Genomic DNA, 15,515 nt, shown 5'->3' on the forward strand with positions numbered 1-15,515 from the left:
ATGTGGTCGATTAGCTTTTTGTCTGGAACTTTGTCAAAGGCTTCCCAAAAGTGCAGCTACTCAAGGTCGTGGTAGAACAACCTCAGCCATGCCTCTAAGGTCTCTGTGGAGCTGTAGTGTTTTCTCTTTGCTTTAATCTCCTGCTTTCTCCTGTGAGTTTTCTTTATATTCAGATGAAGAAGCAATGCAAAATTTCACAGGAGGGAGAAGGTGCACAGCAGAAAGAGATGAGATATGGAGTACAATTATGCAGGAATCCTGTGCAACTTGAATTGTAGGAAAGTCATCTCATCTCCTGCGCTGGAATGTCTCCTGCTGATGGGTGCAACCCTTTCCCAGTGACTGTGAAAATCTTGATAAGGAAAGTGATGAGACACTCAGCGCAACTAGAGCTCTAAGACTTGGGTTTGCCCTCCCACGCATTTTGGGTGGGCAGGCAAACCACAGACTGTCATCTGTGAAGTCAGAACGCATTGGGTACATTTAATTACTACATTAGCGCTTGCTAACACCTTCAATGCCAAGAACTGGTTATGGAGGGTTTGGGGTTGTTGTTGTTCTTCGTGCTTTGTTTTTACCATGACATAACTATTGGGGTAGGAGCTCACACATCTGAGAGCTCAGTCAGACCATTAATTGGCACTTAGTGCAACAAACAGGTCAGGAAATAGTTGTGGCAAAGCAAAGAGCTGAGTGGCTTTGGCTTATTCTCATACTTTTCTCCTCATTGTTTCTTATTCTGTTTTTTTTTTTTCCTACTCACAGGGATTTCTCTTTGGCAGTTTTCTATTTCCTACAATTTAATTTCTTCTGAAGAAGAATAAAATAATGTAAATAAAGGATCTTTTCAGTTAAAAAAAAGATTTTCCAGCCCTTGGGAATTAGGCACCACAAAAATCCCCTCTGAGAACCTATGCCTGACCATTTTAACAGGATCTGTGGGTGGCTCACCACACAGCCTATTTATCAGCAGTGGCCACAGACTGGCCACAACCTCATGGTGTATCCCATGGTCTAGGCACTCTCTTTACCCGAAACCCAAAGGAGTGGGCCAAATCCACTGGCAACAGCAGCAGCCAACCCCTTTACCAGGGGTGTACAGCCCTGGCACAACCCCATGGTATCACTGTGCAACAGGGGAGCAGAAAGGGGTGCCAAAATCCCTGGGAGACAAAGCAAGTTCTTGCAACCCTGAATCACCTAACTTAACCCCATTGCCCAGTTGTTTGCTCCAGGAAGCAGCCGGTCCAGGTCCAGCTGTATGAGCTGCTCTGTTCCTTTCGTCTGGAACACATGGTCCAAGTGAGAAGCGCAGAGGGTGCTCAGCACCTCTAGGAGCTCGCCTGGGGCTGTACTCAACCAGAGGCATCATACAGGACAGCTTTGCCTGTCGCTGCAATAAGCCATGTGGCCTAGCAACCTAAAAGTTTTAGGCACTGCTGCTTCACACGAGAAAGGGAAGTCATAATTGCATTAGGCAGTTTCCCTGAGAGTGCAAACTGAGGCATTCAGAGGGGCACACAGCTGTTCTGATGGGCTCTGGTTAAATATTTGGGTAGGCAAATACCTGAATCAAAACGAGCTTTGTGACAGATTTGGGATCTTTCGGTTATTTTTCCGTACCCTGGCTATCTGAAATTAGTCAGTCCGTGCAAAGTCACTGTTGCTCAATGCCAGGGGATCGGTGACAAAAAAGAATCCCAGTTCGGCGCTCTTCTGTTAGTCAGCATTTCCTTCCTGATCCCGCCACAGGAACTGAGGCATGTGTGCTTCGCCCTCCCCGTGCACACTTGCCTCCTGCTCACTGGGGAAGACAAGAGCCTTCATGCCACTCATAAATGTGCTGCAACCCGGCCGCCTGCCCCGGGGCCATGGAAATGTCCCGACACTGTGTGCCTTCTCAAAACGTGCTCCGGCTTGCAGGATCCATCTTGTCTTTTCTACCTTTGCTCTAAACTTGGTGTTGAATCAGAGGCTGAAGGATCACAGAGTTTGTTGTTCAAAGCAAGATTAAAACACCACATGGGTCAAAATAAGAAGATAATTTCCCCTTTCTCTGGTGTTCTTCCCCCCCACCCCCACCCAGTGATCCCTCTTCACCAAACTAATAACTTTGTTTGAGGGCGGTTTTTTTGTTCTCTTTTATTTCACCTTCAACTCTGCCATCCGTGTCCCTGTCAAGCACAAACATGACTGAACTCATGCATCGGAGCACCACGGTTTTGCTCCATGGGGAGTTATTAAGCCTGATGTAAACATACTGTTGTTTTCTTTTAGCTTATAGCTGAGATGTTAAGCAGGTTTTGATGGCTGTGAATACATCTGGTCACTGAACCTGGCGTAGAATTTTGTACACTGGTGTCCTTTGTAGGACTTAACTCAAGCTTCTACACATATACCAAGGTGAATGAGTATAACCACATCCTAAATCAGTCCAAGAAGATTTGCTCTGATACAATTACATTCGTGGAGGTGTGGGTGTGGACAAGCTTCTTAGTATCTAGCAACCATCTTTCTGCAGAGTTAAGGCCCGTATTCATATATACCATTTTCTAGAAAGAAGGAGGGTCATTGCCACAGAGAGCACTTTCTGGACACCTCTGGGTTATGCTTTACTGGGTTCAGCGGGCTCCCCAGCTCTTTTGAGCTCTAAACCTCAAGCACATAGCAACAGCAACCAACGGAACCAAGGACCACATAGGCTCTGACCAAGGAGATCATTCCCCAGGGCAGGGAAAACATGCAAGGGCAAGGGTGCAGCTGCAGAATGGTTCACACACCATGTGATGCTGTCAGCTGGGCTAACTGTGTCACCTCGGCACCCCTGTCATGCTTGACTCACCCACACCACTCCACTTCTGTACATTATCTTCCAGTGTTTTGTCACAGTAGGAACTTTTTTCTACATGGCATCACAGAGTAAAAAAGAAAGAGAAACATAAAAATACAGGACCTACATGTTTTTTCAAGGTTGACCTGATCAAAAAAGACACTTCATAAAAATGTCCATCTCAGCAGTGCAACCATCAACATTCTGTTCTGTTCTGTGCAAGTTCTTGAGCATCTTCAGCCTCCAAAATGGCTTGGGTCTAACCTGGCCCAATCTCTTGAGTTGGAGTGCCAAGAAGACTATGGAAATGCCAGACAGAGTCACCAAACAAACCAACCCTTTGGAGTAAGTGGGTCTAAAACCTGGAGGAAGAGACCCAACGTCACCATCAAGGTTTGCTGACTCCTGCTGGCTGGAGTGAGGTTATCTGGGGCTCCAGATGCCAGGCACTTCACCCAAGGTTGCTGAGAGAAAAGGCAGATAATAAAAGCTGCAAAACACAGATATCAGATTTTTTTCCTTGTGAATGACACTGGCATTTTCAGGAAGGTGGGTGAGTGCCTGCTTATCATCTAATATTTATACACATTTTATTTTTATATTATCCTCACAGGGTATCAAACTCTCAGAAAGATTTTGGTTAAATCATTATGTGAATGGGGATAATCAAACTTGTTCTTTTCTTTGCTGAAGCTTTTCCAAGCTTACTATAAACTAGTTCCAGGACAGTTTTGCTATCTATTCCTTTTACATTTAACCTTCCTGTCACTTCAGTTTTACCATTGTGGGTCTGAAACTTATTCATGTAGAAGCCAACTACGGACTTGGTTGTTGTGTAATGTCCCTTGATTTTATTATTTCATCTTCTTTTTCATCTTACTTGTGTACAATATCTACAGCTAGATACATTCAGTGCAGTTATGAAATATCGGATCCCTCCCTCTGCTCCCCAGGAAGGGAAGGAGAAAGAGAAGGGGAGATTTCATCTCCATCCCTTGGTATCATCCTCTGAATGTTATTCACTGGGCTAATAACTGTATCAGCATGTTTATAAGCTGATGTGCTTTTAATTGTTTCACTCACTCTCTCATACACATGAAGTAAGCACTCTAATGGGTTCTGTACCTTTCATCCTTTATTTTATTGCTAATGGTATCTCCAGTAATATAAAATGACGGATGAGTGCAGTCTGAGGAAAGCCTAAAAATCAATGCACGTCCAGACTGTGCCTGAAAGCAGGCGAGGAGCTGGGACTGCGAGGCACGGCAAAGCCTCTTGGGCCAGATGGCAAGAGCGAGGAGGTGGGTGAGCAAGGAAGGGCACATGGGCAAAACCTCTCTTCTCGCGCTCGTGTTTGTAAAGAAGGTGGCCCCAGTCGTGCTTGAGGTACAGAGACACACAGGCAGGGCAGCTGCCAAACACGTGGGCGTAGGATGTTTCCATCCGGCTGTGAGCACATTGCTCACGCAGCAGCTGGGGTCACCCACAATTCGGGCAGCACGTGGGTGGAACTACCCCAACACGAAAGTGACTGGGTGACTGGGGTTGTCGTCTTCCCAGGCTCTCCCTGATGTGAGATCCCAAGAGGTCTTGAGCAACCAGAGGAGCAATGGCTACCTCTTCTTCCCAGAGATGTGTCCATGCGGGCAGGGGCCGTGTCCAGCCGTGGGTGTGAGCAGACCCACATGTGCTTGCACAGTTCTGCCCTGAAACATGTGACGGTGCCAGATTGTGTCAGCGGAGCAGCGGAGCAGCTCTCTGTGTCTTGTGAGGAACACCTGATAGTGCTTTGTGTGGCTAGAGAAGCATGTCACACACGCTCCCCAGGAACGCGACATCCCCGTGTCACACGCAGCCATCAGCCAGCAATGGTGTTGATAATGCAAAGGGGCAGCCACTTGCCATCTCCAATTCTCTAGACAGCTCTGTTTTCCCTGCAGGAAAGTACAGCTTTATCTGTGGCCGTGAAGAAGGAAAAAAAAAATCTGTTAAATATCAAGAAGATATATACCATTGGTTTTAAAGCAACAGAAATGCAAAAATCTAGCAGATACCAACAAATTTTAATGCGTTTAGGGAAAGGAACCCAGTGGTAGGGAGAGGCATTGTTTGTTTCAAAACAAAATCCCACCTTCCACGTCAGGCTGTAGCCTGGAGTGGGTATCATCCTGCCAAGTTATAGGAGCCTGTAATGGAAATGCTGACAGACCTTCAGCACCACCACAGTCGCAGTCACTCTATAAATAGCCTTTGCAAATGCCTGGCATGTGAGATGGGTTCAAGTAGCCACTTGACAGAATCTGGCAATTTGACCAATGATTGTTTAAGAAAACAATCATAGCTTAGATCTGTTTGCCTGTGTACTGACTCTTGCAGGTGGCTTGGGTGCACATCCTACCTATGTTCTCCAGTGCGATATGATGCATTAAGGATACTATTCTGGCTGGTACAGTGCTGCTTCCCAAACAAAGCTGTAATATGACCTACTTTGCTCAGTCTAGTACTATTCAATAATAAGTGGCCAACTATTGGGTTTCTACATGTAGACAACATCAAACACATTTCACTGAAACGTTTAGATATTGATTTTATTTAGCCTGAGAACTTCAAAGTGGGTTCTTTCCATGTCATCTTGAAAACGTGTCCTCTTGCTCCCGTGCTGTAGATTCTGTTAGTGCATGTGCAAGCTGCTGCTTCACCCCATCTCCCCATCCCCCTCCACCCCCTCCAGCTGCAAGCCATCCCTCTGCTATTTGTTTCTAAATTAAGGGCAGTGCTGTGTCCCTTTATCCCCTAATGGCAATAACTATTGTGTATAGTAATGTAGGAGCTGTTGCTGCAGCTTGGCATCCTCACAGTCACCCAGCCATGCCTCAAAACTTTTTTTAACCAGATGGCAAAACAAAGCACTGGTCCCAGATAGGGACACTGGGGACACTGGAGGATTGTTAAAACCTGTGAGCCCATTTCTATAGCTTCAGGGGGTGTGTTTAGTTTTCACCGTGCATTTGTTCATCACGTCATATGTTTTGGAGCTCTGCCTCTGCCTAATGGTTGCATGGAGACTTTTTGCTGTTGTCCACTAATTGGGGTGTATAGCTGGCTCCTTCTGCTTTCGGTTTTCTGTTTTGGGAGAAGATCTCTGTCAAGTACATAGAGGTGGAACAGGCATGTTGTTACGAGCTAATCAGAAACCCAAAAGGACACCATATATACTTTCAGTGGGGGGGCATTAAATCCTCTGCCTGAGACAGGTTTCCAAGCACGAGGTGACACTCTTTTTCCTAGAGTTCTCCCAGTAATTTCAGGCAAGTGAAAAGTGTCCCCTTCCTGTCCCATTTCGTTACATTATTTTTCTGCATTACGTTGCCACAGGTCAATCCAAAGCCATCGCATCCAGAGTCAGTCTCAGAAAAGTGACTTAGGGCCTTTGATCTTGAAACACAGGGCTCTTTAAGCAGGCTGCCCCAAACCCTGCTTAATCCTGTAGCTGGAAAGGCCACTGGCATCAGAAGGGATCCATGCAATGGAGCCCTACCCAGGCACAGGCCATGTTCTTCTTGTGCATTTGGGACCAAAAAAGTCATTGCTCACCCACAGTCAGGAGACATTGGTGTCCTCTGCACCCTGCCAGAGGGTCATATACCAGCATCCCCCCTCCTTATCTACGGGCCAATGCAGGTGCCATATGTCTCATCCACATATCCACCTTCAAAGTCGAGTATGTGGTACATATTCAGAAAAATGAGCAAATAAATGCTATTTTTAGGGTGTCTTGATACAGAGTCCTTATGCAATGTATTATTAAGGTGCGCTGGATGTGATACTATTATTGTTATTCCTAAACTAGCATCACTAGGTTAAATGGCAGCTACTTTCTTGAAGAAAATAATGAGTTAAAAGCACTGCAACAGATGAAAGCCAACAGGCACCTGAAGCAAAAGAGCAGCAATATTGCTGCAGGAGGTCAGCTCTCTTTCAAATACAGCACGCTTGCTTCTTCATTGGCACAAATGAGTGCCCTTGACCAAGTGCCATTCCTGATGTCCAGTAATCTTTCCTCCTAAAAATTCAGGGCAGATAGTGCGTCATCTGTATTCAAAGCAATTATTTCCTGCAAATATTATTTATTTGGAGGTATGAATACAGAAGCTGGTAATACTCAAGGTGATTTGACCCAAAGCAAGGCTAATCTCATGGAGCACCCCACAGTGAGAAATACATTTCGCCTGGGTAGCACAGCCAAGGCAGACAAGGGCAAGGCCTGCCACTGGAGCCCTTTGCAGAACCCAGGGTGCTTGCTGCTTCCTCAGCTTTCTGCCCAGCCTGTGATAGATGTGCTTCCTGGGACCCCTGTCTTTGCACGGGCACCGCTGTGGGTATTTCTGTGTTTTGGTATTGCTGAATGCTTCCCGCTCAGTCAGCACTGGAGAGCACATGTTTCTTCACCAGGACTTGGTGACAGCAGATGGTTAATCAGCGAATAGCGCCAAAGGCAGAAAGGATGGGGTGGTGATTTTAAGTCAGAATCCTTACGGTGATGGGGGATGTTAGAGCACTTTCAGCATATATTAAAAAAAAAAAACCAACCCCAAAACCCAAAAAATCAACAAAAAACCAACAAAACAAACAAAAAATACCCCCCCCCCCCAAACCCCGACAGATAAATCAGGACAATTTGATACTGCCAAAGTGAATTACATTCCATTTCTTTGTGCATAACATACACCAATTAACAATTGCACGTTTCCTTCAAAGGAGCATGTGGGATCCACTGTGGTTTAAAGAAGGTGGACGAAACCCTGACAGAGAATAAAGATGAGATACAAAACCCATAGTAAAGGAATGCCTCAGTGGAGATGATCGCTTTTCTGCATCTTTCCTGCTTTCCTTGGAGCTAAGCACAGCACTGCACTGAACTCAGGACCAGATCCTGCTCACCTTTTCAAGGCCCGTCATATTCAGTTTTGCTCTTTGTGTACAGCAATTGTGATTCTGTCCTACATGTTGAAATCAGGATATCAGCAAGCAGAGAGATTTCCTTCCCGAGCTGTGAGATAACGTGATGGATTCAGTCTGCTTTATGAATGCTAAAAGGAACGTGCAGGGTCTGGAACACGTGAAGCTGGCCTGCAACGTTTGAGACCTGCCTATAAAGCTGCCATTTGGATTAGATGCTTTCAGAGTGGGTAGGCCAAGCTACACTCTTCCTAAGTATCTCCTAATAACCTTAATGGAGTGCAAAAGCATAGAGCGGCACCAGAGGGGATTTAAAAGTGGGGAGAGCAGGAAGGGCTGGAATGTCACTCCTCATACAAAACCCCCACCCCAAACCACACCGAGACTCCGGGGTAGGCAGGCACCTCTGGAGATTGTCCTGTCCCTATCTCAAAAACAAAAACACTGAAATCTGCACACCCACACACATTCAAATGGGCACTTATGGGCACAGACATCACAACATTACCCTTTGACCAAAAACCTTGGAGGAGCAACAGCATTGTGAGGAAAAGGAGAGGTTGAAGTCATAGGATGAGACCTGGGAACATGCCTGAGGGCGTTGGCGCACCGGAGGCTAAATCTCCTCGTGACTCAGTGCTGCATGACTTAGTGACTTAGCAGTTCTCATCAGTGGGAAATGGAGCCCTGGGGCAGAAACCCACATGAGGAACCCCATGGGCGGCACCTGGAGGATGACAAGCCTAACAGTGGGGTCTTGCAAGGCTGGCAAGGTGAGAGCAACCAGCCCTGTGAACGTGGGTGGCTATTAGTGGTGAGAGGAGACTGGGCAAAGCCCCTCAAAGAAGACAGCTACATCCTTAGCTCCATTTGGGATTCTCGCCTGGAGCCAGCTGTCAAAACTTCCCCAGGCATTTTTTACAGGAGGCAAAGAGCTTTCCTGCTCCGCCCCAGCTTTGTATGTCCATTAGCCCACAAAGAGCACTGGCTGGGGAGATCAGCTGTGCTCACAGCCCCACACCTCTGATGGAAGCAGGTTATGAGTCCAGGACACCCACCGTGTACAAAGGCTGCCCTCCCTGTCAAAGAATTGCCACTTTGTATGAGACTTAGCCTCTTCTATTAAGGACATTCCAGTCATGATGACCCATACTCTCTGGTGGGAGGGGAGATCCCATGAGATGCCAGCATTCAAAGTGGTTTCTCCAAATGAGGCAGCATGAGGATGAAGCCTGGGCTTTGCATGTTCTGGGGAAATACTCCAAGCACTCAGGTGAGATATGAACTTACAAGCAGTGTTGCTCCAAGGGCTTCATCTGCACTGTTTACAGAGACATCAAGGCAGCAGTTTCTTTTGCCAAGACCAGTGGAAATTTGGTACTACTCACCCTTAAGGGGGTTGAGAAATCCCACCCAGAAAAACAGAACACACCCAAAGGTCCCACTGACGCCAAGTGAGGGCAGTGGAAGGGTAGATGTGAACAGGGATCTCCCTGAGGGCACCCTAATTGCTGCCAGCATCTACTGGAGGTGTCTGGGTAGCAGTCAGGGTGAGGGGAGAAGCAGCAAAAATGTGCATTTGGCTAGACTAGTCCCTTTCCTTCAGGCAGCACAGCCAAGCTTTGAAAAGACAGAGAACAAAAGGCTGACTGGGGAGCAGGGGGAGAAAGTGCTGGAAAGGAATTTGTTTCTACAGGAAGCTCAATGGCTTGTTGTAAAACAGACTGCAGCTCTGTTGTTTCCATGTTAAACTCTAGAAAGGGGCAGCTCCAGCGAGCAGTGGATTTTCTAGTGCAAAGACAGCGGAGGTTTGAAGTGGACGAAAGGCAACTTGAGATTCCCAGCTGGATCAGCAGTAAAAAATAATAACTGAGAGCAAGCTCTCTTTCCTTTTCTTCTCATCCTTCCAGAAATTCTCTTGTTTCATCTTTTTGATTCTTAAAAATTCGTTTAATCCCAGGCTTGCCTTTAAGAGAAAACAAAACGTGTATAAGGCCTACACCCCAAATCTATAGCAACACTTCCAATTTTCATTACCAGAAATAGCAAAAGGAAATGAAAAGCAGGTGTGGGAAGGCTTTTCTGAATAATGCCAAGGCTGTGCTTTAACCTTTACTGGGGGAAAATACACATCTGTGCATGCCAGGCTATTGCCTTATTGCATAGATCCCTTACAGCCACAAAAAACTGACAAAAGCAACCAAATACTCCAAGTTCTTCTAAGCATGTTTGCTGACAGCCCATGCCACTGAAATATTTCGCTGACCTTTGACAAAGACAGTAAATAAGGTTCGCTAGGCTGTAGGGAGGGGGAAAAAAAAGGGGTATTGGGGATTTTAGGATTAAACAAAGAAAATAGTAGCATGAAAACAACTTTGGATATGAGTGGAAATTAAAATAAGCACCTCATCTCTTGACCACTCCACATCCTTCCTGGTTTTTGCATACATTAGTGGCATTTTCCCTGAGTTACTTGAGATGGCTTTGGTTTGATCCAGCCAGATGCTGATCTACAAGCCCCTGCCAGGCTCAGCAGCTTGCAGCGATCGAGCTGAGATTAGTCCCAGATTACTCCGGTGCAGCCTGTGAAAGCCAGTCGTCCTGTTTTTCATTTCTGTGGCAAAACTGCGAGATCCTGGAATTTGTTCTTTCTCCTCCTATATACCATTCAGTGAAGCAAGAATGAATGCCCCGGAGCTAGCAGTACGCTGCCAATTCAAGCCTTTAAAATGAACACAAAAAATCACAGCCCAGCCTCAACAGGGAGACGTAAGCCCGAACCTGGCCCCAGCGACAGCGGCTGCTGGAAAGGCCCCCCGAGGCGACTCCAGCGCTGTAATAACCTACGTAAACACGGAGGGTGTATTTTTTTTCCCCCCCTTTTTTTTTTTTATTTATCCTCCCCCTCGCTTCAGTGGAAAGGGGAGGAAAAAGAATTCACTTGCGTACACAGTCATTTAGGCCCAGTCATGATTCCTTTAGAGCCCGTGCCAATGGATTTTAGTCATTCTCTGGCAAAGGTTTCCCTTTCAACCACAAACACTGAATAGTTAGTGGGTGAGTCACCACCTTGAGTAATCTAATTCCTTGACCAGTACATGCTTGCTTCCTGCACTGCAGAGTGTCTTTTTTCACTCGGCTATTCCAACGTGTGCTGCTCCCGTGGGGTTTGGGGTTTTTTCTTTCCTGCAGCATCCAGCATTGTGGAGCTGGGAGTCCAGAGGAGTCCGGACTCTAGCTCCCAGGATGACGATCTCTGTCCATCTCAGGGCTGGTCTCCCACACCTCAAATCCAGCATGTGCTGTCCATGGGAAAGCAGCAAGGTCAGGGCTAGAAGGTAATTTTTCAGACAGCGAACCTTTACTCAGCAAGTCTGGCCGTATCTGGAGGCAGAAGGCAGCTCCACAGCTTGGCCAGCAAATTGTAAACCAGCCAGACCTGCAACATTTGCCTCGTGCCAGTCTCCTGGTCAGCCCTCTGGACAAGAGCCGTCAGTGCCCATGGGCTGCTCAGATTGACTTTAGGGAGAGAACACTAATAACAACCGCAAGCAGCATGGGATGGTGTCAGTGCAAACCACGTGTCGTGGTTTAACCCAGCCAGCAGCTGAAACAACCACACAGGCATTCCCTCAATTCCCCCCACCACTCACAGCGGGATGGGGAAGAGAATAGGAAAGAAAGAAAAGAAAACCCAACAAAACCAGGTAAAACTCGTGGGTTGAGATAAAGACAGTTTGATAGGACAGAAAAGGAAGAGAATAAGAACAGTGATAAAAGAATACACAAAACAAGTGATGCGCAGCACAATTGCTCACAACCCGGAATTGATGCTCAGATAGTTCCCAAGCTGCCCCACCTCCCTGCCAACCCCCAGTTATATAGGGAGCATGACGTCACAAGGTAATAGCCCTCTGGCCAGTTTGGGTCAGCTGCCCTGGCTGTGTCTCTTCCCAGCTTCTTGGGCACCCCTTGTTAGCAGGGCAGCGTGAGGGGCTGAAGATCCATGACTGCTTGGCAACAACTAAAATACGAGTGTGTTACCAACATTATTCTCATCTTAAATCCAAAGCACAGCACTAACCAGCTGCTATTAAGAAAATTAACTGTATCCAAGCCAAAACCAGGACACCACACCAAGCCCCAAATGTGCCTGCTTTTGCAAGGGGTGTGGGCTGCTTTCCCTTTCTCATGGACTGGCTTTCCAAGAAAATGTCCTGCTAAAATAACACAACATTTAGAAAAACTAGAGAAGGAAAGTATTTTTTTTCCCCCTTTAGAAGATGTAATGTTTCAGCAGCACTTAAACGCTCGAGGATTAAATTGTGGTGAGCAAGGCACCTTTTGAAGAATGTTATTAAAATCTTTCAGAGCTCCTTCTTTCACGATTGCAGCTTTCTGTTTCATTTCCTATTTACAGGGGACCATGCTTTCCTCGGGGCATCTTCTGGCCACTACTTAGTGCAAGCTCCATCTCTTTAGGGGAGGAACAGAAAAGAGAGGCAGCAAGAGGGGAGGATTAAATTATACACTGATATTTTCAAGCCAAGAAAAGCAGGCTATCATAAAAGTACTCCGATATACATTTATGATCCCAGTAGAAAAACGTCTTTGAGAGTAAGGTGTCTTTGTGCATTCATGCTGACAAACAGAGCAGATCCAACTGTGACTATATGGGATAGCCTATATGTCTGCTAGGACTGTTAGGTCCTCTCCTGACCTAACCCATGTGCACATCTATACTCAAAATACACACACACTCCTTGAACAGGGGGAGAAAAAGTGTTTTACACAAATTGTCCAAAGATATGATTGCTCCTGAACCTGGTGACTAAGCAAAAAAGATCATTACTCTAATTTTAACACCTGTCTTCAAATAATTATACCGTGTTGCTTGTGTGTGTGCATTAATCTGAGTTTTTAATATTTCTTTTTTTAAAACTTGGTATCAATAATCTGGCTGCCTCAGCACTAGAGAATGTTGTCAGTAAAAGCACAGGTCCTATGTATAAGAAACCATTAAACGGTGATGTGAATTTAGAAAAGATATTTTTTCATGATATAGGGAGTACAAAATCCATTGAAAAACAGAAGTATCAGAAGAAATTAGAGCAGTTCAGAGACAGCCCTGAGGAACCCAGTTACCTGAGCTAGTACCGTCCACAACACACTAGTCAATGGATACTGGGACAAATGGTATTTGGTACCTTCTCCAATGGCTGAGGCTAAACATTTCCATATTTGATATGACATTGGCATAATTTTTCCTTGCCTCTGCTCTCATGGTCCTTCTGTTGGCTGATTTTTTTCCATTATAACCGCAGAAGCACACCAAGTCAGACTGGAAAGGACAGGAACATATCGTCTGCTCCAGCTTTTTTCAACCTTTCTTGAATTGTAGGCCCTGAAAATCATCCCCATGACAGAAAGGTCCTCTTCTGAGGTTCGCAGGTGGCATGGGTCAATTTGCATTGCTTTTGAGCATAACCTGACATCACACATATGTCAAACCATTGCCAAAATGAGTGGCCTTCTGCCTTATTGTCATCTCCATGAGTTACTCATGGCTTTTTCCTTCTGGGGCACAGGTGTTCATATGAGGCCAGACTCCTCCAGTACAAGAGCTGAACCAGCAGGCAGCAAGTCACCTTGTCTTCTGGTGTTAGTTTCTTTCTGGCTTTCTGCCCCAGCCAGGCCATTGCAGGGCCAGGTCAGCAAACCATCCTTGGTAGCAGTTCAGGGAGCCATGGTACTGCAAAGCCAGGGCCAGAGGTAGTGGGACATTTTGAAGGCATTGGCTGCATTATCTTAGTTGTAGCATAAAACTGAGCCTTGGCTGGCTTGCATAGGTGGACCTCAGGCCACTCTGTGGAAACCACACACTCTGAATCAGGCAGGTCTCTGCTTTACTGATGGTTGTCAAACCCTGTCTTTTTTTAAAACTTCTTCCCAGAAGTTTACCATCACTAAGCAGCTCCCTTGGCTTAGCTCCTTAAAATTCCTTATAAAAAGAATAATTTTGTCCCATATATAAACCTCATGTAGGCTAAATAATGTGAGCAAGATAAGGCCTAAGAAATTAAATTAAGCTTCAGGACTCTCAGCCACAAGCCCAAGGGAGGAGAAATACGCCTGCAGCCACCACTGTGTAAAGGAAGCAATCGGGGCTAATGCCCAGATGCGCCCAGCAGCAAACCTCTGCCCCTGCTGTACAGCCCCATGTCACAGACCTGGCTCTCAACCCTTTGTGTCACCCAAGACCATGGTCCCTCCTTGCCCTGCCTCCACGACAGCTCTGGCCAGCCTGAGGTGTGGGGCTCAGACTCCTCAGTCCCAAAGGCAGAAACAGCTCTATCACCATAGACTTTCTGACACTAATGGGATAAAGACACATCATTCATAAAGGCAACTGGTCTTATCCTAAAGGCATGAAGCAATGTCAAGTCCACCACCATTATGGTAACCTATTTCAATATTCATTTACCATCACTGCTAGGAAACTGGTTTCATTTCAAGGTTAAATTCATTTATCTTCAGTTTATAGATCTTGTTACACTTTTACATGTGACACTAAAACACTGCCCTAGATCTCGTTTCTCTGTGTAAATATCTATAAACACAGATTGAGTCACCTCTCAGCCTACATAAGCCTTATCTTCAGGGCTTGCCTTCCAGCCCTTGGGTCATTTTTGCAGCTCTCCTTTGAATTCTCTGCAGTATTTCACATCTTTCTTGAAGCATGAAAATGAGAAGTGGACAATGGATCATAATAGCAGTCATTAATTCAAAATCACTTTCCTTCTTTTACTTCATATTCCCTTATTATACATCTATGGGTTGCACTGGCCAATTTTTCCCATGGCATTGTGTTAAGTGCTTGTGGTTGGGTAATTATTTGCAATGACCCCTGTGTCCTTCTGTTCAGTACCACTTTCCAAGAAAGTGCTCCTCATTCCATGCAAGTTTTTTTTTCAATCAAAAGATAATGTGATATTAAGTCAAATGGCTCTGAGAAATACGAGCCTATATATCAGTGCGGATCTGAGAACCAGTAATCCTCTCAAAAAAAGGCAACAGCTTTGTGTGATGAGACATGGCACCCCTGAAACCATGCTGTCATTTGCCATAATTTTAGATGTAACTAGAGTTTAGTTTATTGTTTGAGGGTCCTGAATTCACTGTCCTGTTAATTTAACGAAGATCTTCATCAAGGTGTGACACTTTGCTGAATCACACTGTTCACTCCTTACCTAAAGATCTAAATTTTTTCAAGCTCTGAGCACCGTGACTCATTCCTTGCAGCCTCTTGGCTACACATAATCTGAACAGGCTGAATTGAAATTTTCGATCTTTAGCAGATGCTACTTCATGCACATTATTTTTCTGTACATGAGAGGTTTCCACTCCTGGCTATAACTTAATCTAAGCGGAGCATATCGTCCTGTTCCGCCCCACCTACAGCACAAAAATCTCTTTGAAAAGGCCAAGTTGGATAGGGCTTTCAGCAACCTGGTGTAGTGGAAGGTGTCCCTGTCCAGGTCCCTTCCAACCCAAACCATTCCATGATTCTGTGAAAATGTCCTCTTTGGGATCCTATTTATACACCCACCATTTGTGAGCATCAGTGGACCCTTACCTGACCTACAAGTTTTCTATTCCACTATATATTGGGAGCTGGGCTTGTTCAGCCTGAAGAAGAGAAGGCTGCAGGGGGACCTCATTGCAG

This window comes from Gallinula chloropus, assembly GCF_964237585.1.
Source record: "Gallinula chloropus genome assembly, chromosome: 3".
Taxonomy (NCBI): domain Eukaryota; kingdom Metazoa; phylum Chordata; class Aves; order Gruiformes; family Rallidae; genus Gallinula; species Gallinula chloropus.